Source organism: Panthera pardus, unplaced genomic scaffold (genome assembly GCF_024362965.1).
Source record: "Panthera pardus isolate Hobbes unplaced genomic scaffold, ASM2436296v1 HiC_scaffold_1, whole genome shotgun sequence".
Classification (NCBI taxonomy): domain Eukaryota; kingdom Metazoa; phylum Chordata; class Mammalia; order Carnivora; family Felidae; genus Panthera; species Panthera pardus.
Genome location: NW_026526654.1, coordinates 36780164 through 36789725, shown reverse-complemented (window position 1 = coordinate 36789725; position 9562 = coordinate 36780164). Strand labels below are relative to the sequence as shown.

Below are 9562 nucleotides of genomic sequence, written 5' to 3'. Positions count from 1 at the left end.
TTTTCACTTTCTCTGACTTGAGTTTGGTTTCTATCCTGCATGAAGCCAAGGACCCTCTTGGCTGGTCCTACGAAAACTTCTGGGTTTTTGGACTCAGCCTGCCTGCATCAGTTTCTCCTCTTAAATTATTCTTTGATAGCATTGAAAGAAGGAACTTTTATTTTCCAGTTTATTTTCCCTTTGGAAGTCAGGTTATTGATTATAGTATTTCCAGAGCATAAGATAATCAGATAATTATCATTCTATAACTTATTGCTCAGAGATCATAAACTGTTACTACTTACTATATTTATTACAGGCACATCAACATTAGTAAATTATTCAAGCAATAGACAAAATAGTGTTCATTGGCTTCTATTCATATTCTACTACTGAACTGATACTGACCCTCAATGATCAAGCAATTTAATATTGTATAAACCTGTGACATGCTGAAAATGAGAAGAGTGACTTATTTAATGTGGTTTTTATATGAGAATTAATGGCTACAATGTATCATTCTAAACTTGAAAATATTTTACGGTGCCACTGTGTGACATTGTTAAGGTGGAATGGATAGACATCACTCCGGGATTTGAGGTAAGGCACATTGTATTTTGCATTAATTAATACTTGCAATTCATGTTCAATAAAATTCCAGTATTTATTTCCAACACTGCTCATGTTTTACTTATGCTTATATCTCAAAAACAATGAACCCTTACAATGAAGTGAGTAAATCAGGGTGCTTTGGGGTTATGCGTGGATAAAATAATCACTTCTATGATAAATGATTTGTCCATCTTATTAATTTTACTTTTTATTTATTTTTTTTCAATTTGAAAGTGGTTATTTATTAACTGACCAGATTACAAAAAGTAATCATAGTAGACACCTTGGTTCATCTTTATAATAAGTTTATTGAACTGATCTTCCCTGTTGCCAGCATTTCCACCTTCTACAGAATGGGTGGTCTTTTTCTTCATTCTCTCTCCTGGAGATGATAATTTGAAGGGCCATAAAAAGTTGTTTGCTTCTTTGAAACATTTTCTAACAATATAGATCTCGTGATTCAGATCCTCCATGCAGATGATGCCATATTTACCAAGAGATCAAACAATCGATGTGTTATCTGTCAGGACAATTCATTTCTTATTGACTTTGCCATAACCATACTTGTACATCAATTCATTCACCAACTTCAGGTTTGGGTACTCTCCTCACCCCCATGTATGGTTACACAATCCTTAGCATGTTAACAGAAGCCTTGTTAAGTTTAACAAAGGTGACATTGAACATCTGGTGAAGGCAAAGAAGCTGCAACACCTTTTGAAACTTTAGGCTCACACCATTGATACCTTTGACCCTGATGACAAAAGCCAATTTAGTTCTGCAGGAACATAGAAGTTGCCAGTTTTTCTTGCCATCCAGCCATTTGAATCTCAGGTTTGTATAACTGCCTATATGCTTGTGGTAATGCTTAGCTTTTTCATAAATGAACTTCCTCCTTACCATTCGAAGCATCTTTTAGGCAAACTTCCTTCCCAGATGCTTGATCTTCAACTCTGAAATTCCTTTGCTTTTTCCTAAGGGTTTCTAGCACAGCAGGAATCTCCTTTTCCTTCTCTTCTGCACCCTCCATGGTTCCAGCCAGAAAAGCCATCTTATTAATTTTAAATAAAATTAATCCTATATTTAATCCTAAAGAAACTTTCAAAGTTGAGAAATCTATTTTAACATACAAGGTTTAGTTTTAACCAATAGTTTTAATATTGGTGATAATTATGTAATCAAAAATTATGCTTTGGTCAAATTATGTAGTTACAATAGTAACTTTTTTTCTCAGTAAGTGTTCCTTCTAAAGTGTTCCTTCCTTGTCTAAAACTTTGACTACAAATACAAATTCATTTTTATATTGACCCTGAGACTATTTTTTCTGTATATAGGAAATGAAAAACAAAACAAAACAAAAAGAGAACAACAGAAGACAGACACTTGGCAACCGCAGTTATCTTTAAAAATCATATTCTTCTAGGGGTGCCTGGGTGGCTCAGTTGGCTAAGTGTCTGACTTAGGCTCAGGTCATGATCTCACCATTTGTGGGTTCAAGCCCCACGTCCGGCTCTGTGCTGACAGCTTGGAGCCTGGAGCCTGTTTCAGATTCTGTGTCTCCCTCTGCCCCTCCCCAACTTGTGCTCTGTGTCTCTCTCAAAAATAAACATAAAAAAATTATTTTAAATATAAAAATAAAAAAAATAAAATCATACTCTTTTAGACAAGCTGTTCTAAAATAGATTTGAGGATGAAAGCTGAATAATTGTAAGTGAATGAAAATTACATAATGGCTACAGAAATGGGAAAAGGGGTGAAGAGAATAGAGGACAAAAGAAGAAAGCAAACATTTTCTCCAAAAGAAACACTTGACTGGGAAGGGAGATAAACACAAGCCCAAAGGAATCCTAATTCCTGTTGATGAAAGTTTACATTTTTTCCTTTTCCTCTAACTTCTCACATCTCCTTTGTTTCCACTCTTTCTCTCTCCTTCTTTCTCCTTATTGCCTTAGTTTTCCCTTATGTTACTTCATTCAAGATCTTGCTGATTCTTCATATATCTGGTTTGTTCTTTTAACCTTGAAAATATTCATAGTGGGTAAATGAAGCTGGAATAGCTATTTAATTTGGTTTATGTAGCTAGAGAGATGCAAGATATTCTGTGGCTGAAAATTCTGAAGCACTTTAATTTATCTAGTAGGATAAATTTTTGAAATGTTAATGGGTTTGATTTTCCTCTTTTTTTCTTCCTTTCTTTTCCCTATTGCTTAGTCTTTTCCACACTGAAATGCAACATAAAGGTAGATAAAAATAGGAGGCTTCATTGCACTGACCTTCACAGACCCCAAATTAACCACTAAGCCACCTTACACACACACACACACACACACACACACACACACAATATCCATCCGTATATCACCTGTGCATATAAAATAAAAACCTTAAATGAAGAGTCTAACACTGCTTATTTTTATCTCTGTAGTAGAATGAAGTTAGCTGAGTTAAAGAAGAGCCAGTGCATTTGATTCACATGCGTATTATTGATGGTAACTGCTAAGACTTCAGATATCAGGTACTGCATGTCTTATGGATTACTAACCCTATGATGTGAGGAAATTCTGTATAAGGAAATAGCCATGTCCCAATGGATAAATCAATAAACAGAGAATATGTAATTCTCAGAACCAACTGATAAGATGAAGTTTTTTAAAAAGAATCTGAAAACACTGGATCTGAAAAAATACTAATAATGCTTACAATCTCTTAAAGAGTTACCAGTTACTTGTCAGAAGAAAGTTTGCTACATCTAAACTACGACCAGATGATTTTATTACTAGGTATATGCCCTAGAGAAATCCTTTCTCCTATGCAACAGGCAACATATATAATATTGTTCCAACTACATAAGAAAACTGGGAAAACATTGCTTCACAAAATCATGAATAAGTTATGGAATATCACCAGAATGGAATACTACGCATCAATTAAAATGAATAAACATAGCTAAATTAATTAATTAAAAACATAATATTGAGTCCCCCAAATAATAAACATAGCATAAACCTTTAATATACATATAAAAACTAGCAAAATGAAAAATATGTTATAAAATATAATGAAATATATATGTATATACATATATGTCTTAATGTATATACACGTGTATACAATACATATGGAAATAAATGTATATACACATATATACAATATATATAGAAATAAATGAAAGAAAATGATGTGTAAAAAATTCAAGACCTTTAGATAGCAAAACAAGGAACACCCAGTGGATCTCAAAAATAAGTTCAATTTTCAAGGTATGAATGTAGTCATTGAAGACTGAAACTTTTCTTAATGGTATTATTTTTAGTTGCCATATATATTATCTATATTTTGCATGTACGAAATGTGAAAAATATTTAAAAGTAAAAATTAAGTGAAAGTAAAAGCAGTATAAATCCCCTTTTTTAGTTTATTTTTAATCCCTTTAAAATATATGTATTAGTAAATGGGGCATCTGGGGTGGTTCAGTTGGTTAAGCTTCCAACTCTTGGTTTCAGCTTAGGTCACGATCTCATGGTGAGTTGCAGCCCCCCATCTGGCTCTGTGCTGCCAGTGCAGAGCCTGCTTGGGATTCTCTTTTTCACCCTCTCTCTACTGCTCCTCCTCTCACCCTGTCTCTGTCTCTTTCAAAAATAAATACATAGGGGCGTCTGGGTGGCTCAGTGGCTTAAACCTCTGACTTCAGCCTAGGTCACAATCTCACCATTCTGAGTTCAAGCCCCCACCCCCACCTGGCTCTAGGTTCTGTGCTGACAGCTCAGAGCCTGGAGCCCGTTTCAGATTCTGTATCTCCCCCTCTCTCTCTCCCTCTGCTCCTCCCTCACTCATGTTCTGTCTCTCTCTCTCCCAAAAATAAACATTAAAATTTTTTAATTAAAAAATAAACTTTAAAAATATATATTTAAAATATATGTATTAGTGAAAATATTAACTTGATGCTTATGAAAGTAGAAGTTGTAATACTTTCAAAAACAATTTTGTGTCATGGATTGGAGCATTTAAAAATGTTTGTACAGGGGCGCCTGTGTGGCTCAGTCGGTTAAGCGTCCGACTTCGGCTCAGGTCATGATCTCACGGTCCGTGGGTTCGAGCCCCGCCTCGGGCTCTGTGCTGACAGCTCAGAGCCTGGAGCCCATTTCAGATTCTGTGTCTCCCTCTCTCTCTGCCCCTCCCCTGTTCATGCTCTGTCTCTCTCTGTCTCAAAAATAAATAAACGTTAAAAAAAATTAAAAAAAAAATAAAAATGTTTGTACAATTTGCCCCGATAAAACTACTTCCATTAGTTTTTCCAAAAAATATAGTTATGATTATGTAGACAGGTTTAATTATAAGGTTGATTCATCCTTCTATACACTGCCTTATATTAGCAAAAATTAGAACTAAAACAAATATTTGACAATTAGGGAGTGGTAATATAAATAATGGTATGCTCTTTCACTGGGCTATTATGCCATCAATAATAGAAATAAATAAAATAATGATGCATGTAAATATTGTCAAGTTCAATATCCACATTTGCTACAACATTCTCACAGCATACCTTGTTCTCAAATATGTTCCCTTAAAATTACCATTTCTCGTTTGCAGTCATATGCTTATGTATTGCAGTATATATTTGTGTACCTCTATTTTTCTTTCAACTTATTAGTTCATGTCTGCATATGCATTTAAAACACATTCAAATATAATTTAAAAATATATTTCAAGGATAATTGCCTATTTTTCACATACAGTAGGAATTACAAATAATACATCTTAAATGTTTTTAAATAAATGGAAGACATTGATTAATTTTGGTTTGTAGGCACCTAGAAAGTAAAGCAATAAAATATCTCTTTACGCCTTTTTGGATAGGCATACCTGAGAAACCTGGGTAATGCTAAAGATGGAGGTATGGGAGGTATGGAACATCCCCATATTTCCGGTGTGATGGTGAACTAGCACAATTAGTCTGGAGATCAATACGGCAAAACCTAGTCAAATGAATATATGATCCAAACATTCATATATTAACCAAAGAAATTTCTACACAGTTCTATAGGGAGCATGTAGAAGATTGTATATTATGTGGTATTAGAGAGTTGGAATTGATCTGTATTCATGCCTGGAGAGAACACAGGCAAAAGGGCATAGCATGGAGCACTTTGCTGTGTTTGGAATCAGTGGACTAAGCAGAGCCATAAATATAAATGGACTAAACACACATACAAAGTGGATGAATTTTTAGTCTGCAGTAACAAAAAGATCTAAAAATATAGTACTTTAAAAAACATAGACATTTATTTTTCTCTCTTGTGTAATCAGCCCAAGGTCACCTTAGCCATTTTACTCTATACCAGCCTATTTTTATACAACCTGTGTGCATGCTCATGTGTTGTTTCTTTTTTAATTTAAACTGACTATTAGAGGAAGTAAGAGAAAAAGCAAGAGGAAGGGGAAGAAGACGCAAAGAAGAGGGGAGAGGAAAAGAACAAGAAGAGCCTAAAATATTTAACTACCTTAAACCTTGCAGACAATGATATGCTGCCCTTTGCTATAAACAGTCATTCAATGACTCAGAGCCTTCCTATGGTATTGCTTTGTGGTCCTCAATCTGCAACATGTATGTAACAGAATCACCTTTAAGTTTGTGAAAACATACATTGATGACTCTGTCTCAAAGTTTCTGACTTGTGGCAATGGTTTGAGCTTGAAAATTTGCAATACTCACAACTACCAACAATTTTTAAGGTGATCGATATGTCTGGGAAGAATAGTTTGAGAAGCAATGCCCTAAAGGATTGTTGTTAGTTGCTTAATTAAAACTGTAGTACTTCCACATCTGGGCAACAGATGGCAAGAAGTGAAAAAAAGCAAACACCTAATATTTAAAGGCTCAGACCCAGGGGTGCCTGGGTGGCTCAGTTGGTTGAGCATCTGACTTAGGCTCAGGTCATGATCTCCTGGTTTGTGGGTTCAAGCCCTGCGTCAGGCTCTGTGTGGACCGCTTGCTCAGAGCCTGGAGGCTGCTTCAGATTCTGTGACTCCTTCTCTCTCTGCCCCTACTTTGCTTGTGCTCTGTCTTTCAAAAATAAATAAATGAAAAAAAAAACTTTTTTAAAGGCTCAGACCCAGAAGTGATTTTGCATCACTTCCATTTAATATTACATATGTACACATCAAACTGCAGAGATCCTGGGAGATGCAGCATGTAATTCTGTTACTATTGAATAAGGAGATGATGAATTTGAGAGCAAATCAGCAATCTCTGCCACCACACTATCTACGTAAATTAAAATTGCATAAACACAAAGTAAAAATACCCATTATGTAAGAATATATGGGGAAAAACTTTAAATCATTTAATTGGCCACCTATGGGGGAAGGGAAATTAATACATTTATCTTTACCTATACAACTATATCATATATACAATACACACACACACCTATATCTTTCAAAGACCAATTATATAATATGAACTAAGTAGAATAGTTAATTTAATTCTCTGTACCTGAGGTTTAAAATAAAAAATCAGCCACCCAACACATAAGCATAGATTTACTTCAGAAAAATATATACAAACTTATCTTAAAGATAAGTTTCTTTTTCTAAGTTTATTATCAAATGTAAGTACTTAAGGTTTTCAGTAATTATAATACTTAATTACTATAAAAATTTGAAAATTTCTGGGTGTCTGGGTGGCTCAGTTCGTTGAATGACCAACTCTTTGATTTCTGTCCATGCCATGAACAGCACTGTAAGATCACAGGCCTGTGTCAGGCTTGTGTTGAGCATGGAGTCTGCTTAAGATTCATATTCTTTCTCTCTCTCTCTCTCTGTCTCTCTCTCTCTCTCTCTCTCCCTCCCTCCCTCCCTTCCTCCCTCTCTCCCCCTCTGCCCTTCTCTCCTGCTTGCAAACCCTCTCTCTCTAAAATAAAAAATAAATAAAAATAAAATTGAAAAAATTGAAAATTTCTGCCTTGACCAAAATTGTCAAAGACTGAAGCACAGAGAGGCTTATAGTTAGTTCAGATAAGCTTATTGTCAGCTACAATGTTAAACTAAAATGTTTTGACACTGCAGTGCTTTGTGATAGAAAAAACACAAATCTGTTTATAAGATTTGATTCAAAGCCTCTATCTGACACCTAAAAAGTCATAGGAGATTTGACAAATTTTCATTAAGGAAAGATAAAACAATAAGAAAAACAGTAACTGGCATTTCTTGAAAAAAACTAATAGTATACCAAACTTGCTGGTACTGAGTTTAGCATGCATTTACTCTTCAATCACTGAAATAACTCAATAGGATAGGTGCTATTACAATCACCATTCTATTTATCAGGAAAACAGGGTGCACATAATAAAATACATTATGTAAGATCACTAGTTATAAAAAGACCCAGGTTTCAAATTTATGTTGGCCTGCTTTCTGAGCCTGCAGTTTTCAGCCACTATATGAAGAAACTGAGTGCTGTTTTGCTGTGCTGTTGTCAGAGAAAGGAAGGATAAAGTCATGGTCACAGACTGAATAAAAATTCCTTTTATATTCCCCACAGTCTTAAGATAAGCTCTCCTATTCTCTGATGTAGTAAGGATTGCTTAAAACCAGTATAGTAAAGTTTACTTAAATAATTGTATCTGTGTAAATCACACATGACTGAATAGCTTCTTTGGATGTAAAACCATGAAAATGAAGTTAAATGTATCAGGGATGAATTACCAAGTATCACAGTCTTCTATTTTTCATTTTTCATATTTTGAAGATGAGGGAGAGTCCCTTCTTGCCATCTCAGAGAAGGAGGCTGATTATTTCATCCAGGATTGGCAAACTATTGCTCTCTGGCCAAACCCACCTACTGCCTATTTATGTGAATAAGAATTTAGTGGACTACAACCACACCCAAAATTGAATCATTGTCCATGGTTGATTTCCCACTACTGGCATAGCTGAATAGCCTTCAGGCCATAAATATTTACTATATGGCTCTTAAGAAAAAAAAACTCTTTTAATCCAACAAAGGCAATACGCCGTGGTGACTGATTTCAGTAATTCAGGTATGATCTAGTAAGTGCTCAATAACACTCTCTCGGCCAGATGGATTGGGTTGAGAATGGGCATGTGACCCAATTCAGATAATGAGGCAAGAGGAGAAGATTGCTAAAGGTATATGGGAAATAGGGACACTTGAGTGGGTCAGTTGGTTAAGCGTCTGACTTGGGCTCAGGTCATGAAATCCTGGTTTGTGAGTTCGAGCCCCTTGAGCACCACATTGGACTCTATGCTGGCAGCTCAGAGCCTGGAGTCTGCTTCAGATTCTGTGTCTCCCTCTCTCTCTGCCCCTTCCCTGTGCTCTCATTCTCTCTCAAAAATAAACATTAATTTTTTAAAAAAAAAAAGGTACATGAGAAATAGCCTTTCAGCAACATATAGTCAGTTCAATAATGTCACCCCAAAATTACTGTCTTCTTATTACCTCAGAATGTGGTCTTATTTGGAAACAGTGTCTTTGCAGAAATAAGTAGTCAAGGATCTCCAGAAGAATCCTAATGGATTTAGGGTTCAATAGTGTCACCCCAAAATTACTGTCATCTTCTTATTACCTCAGAATGTGGTCTTATTTGGAAACAGTGTCTTTGCAGAAATAAGTAGTCAAGGATCTCCAGAAGAATCCTAATGGATTTAGGGTTCAATAGTGTCACCCCAAAATTACTGTCTTCTTCTTATTACCTCAGAATGTCTTATTTGGAAACAGTGTCTTTGCAGAAATAAGTAGTCAAGGATCTCCAGAAGAATCCTAATGGATTTAGGGTGGGCCTTAAATCTAATAACTCATGTCCTTATAAGAAGAGGAAAGGACAAAGAGACATTCAAAGGGCACAAAGTATCAGAGCAAAGGTTATATCAGTCAAGATTCAATAGTCAAAGATTATATTAAAGGGCATTGTAATAGCAGAAAGAGGCCAAAGCTTAGTCTGAGTTCAAT

At 35.3% G+C, this 9562-nt stretch overlaps 1 pseudogene; it reads right to left on the bottom strand.

Annotated features, from left to right (window-relative positions):
• Nucleotides 1-848: 848 nt before the first annotated feature.
• LOC109263980 (60S ribosomal protein L7-like) lies at nucleotides 849-1621 on the bottom strand (annotated as a pseudogene).
• Nucleotides 1622-9562: the final 7941 nt, after the last annotated feature.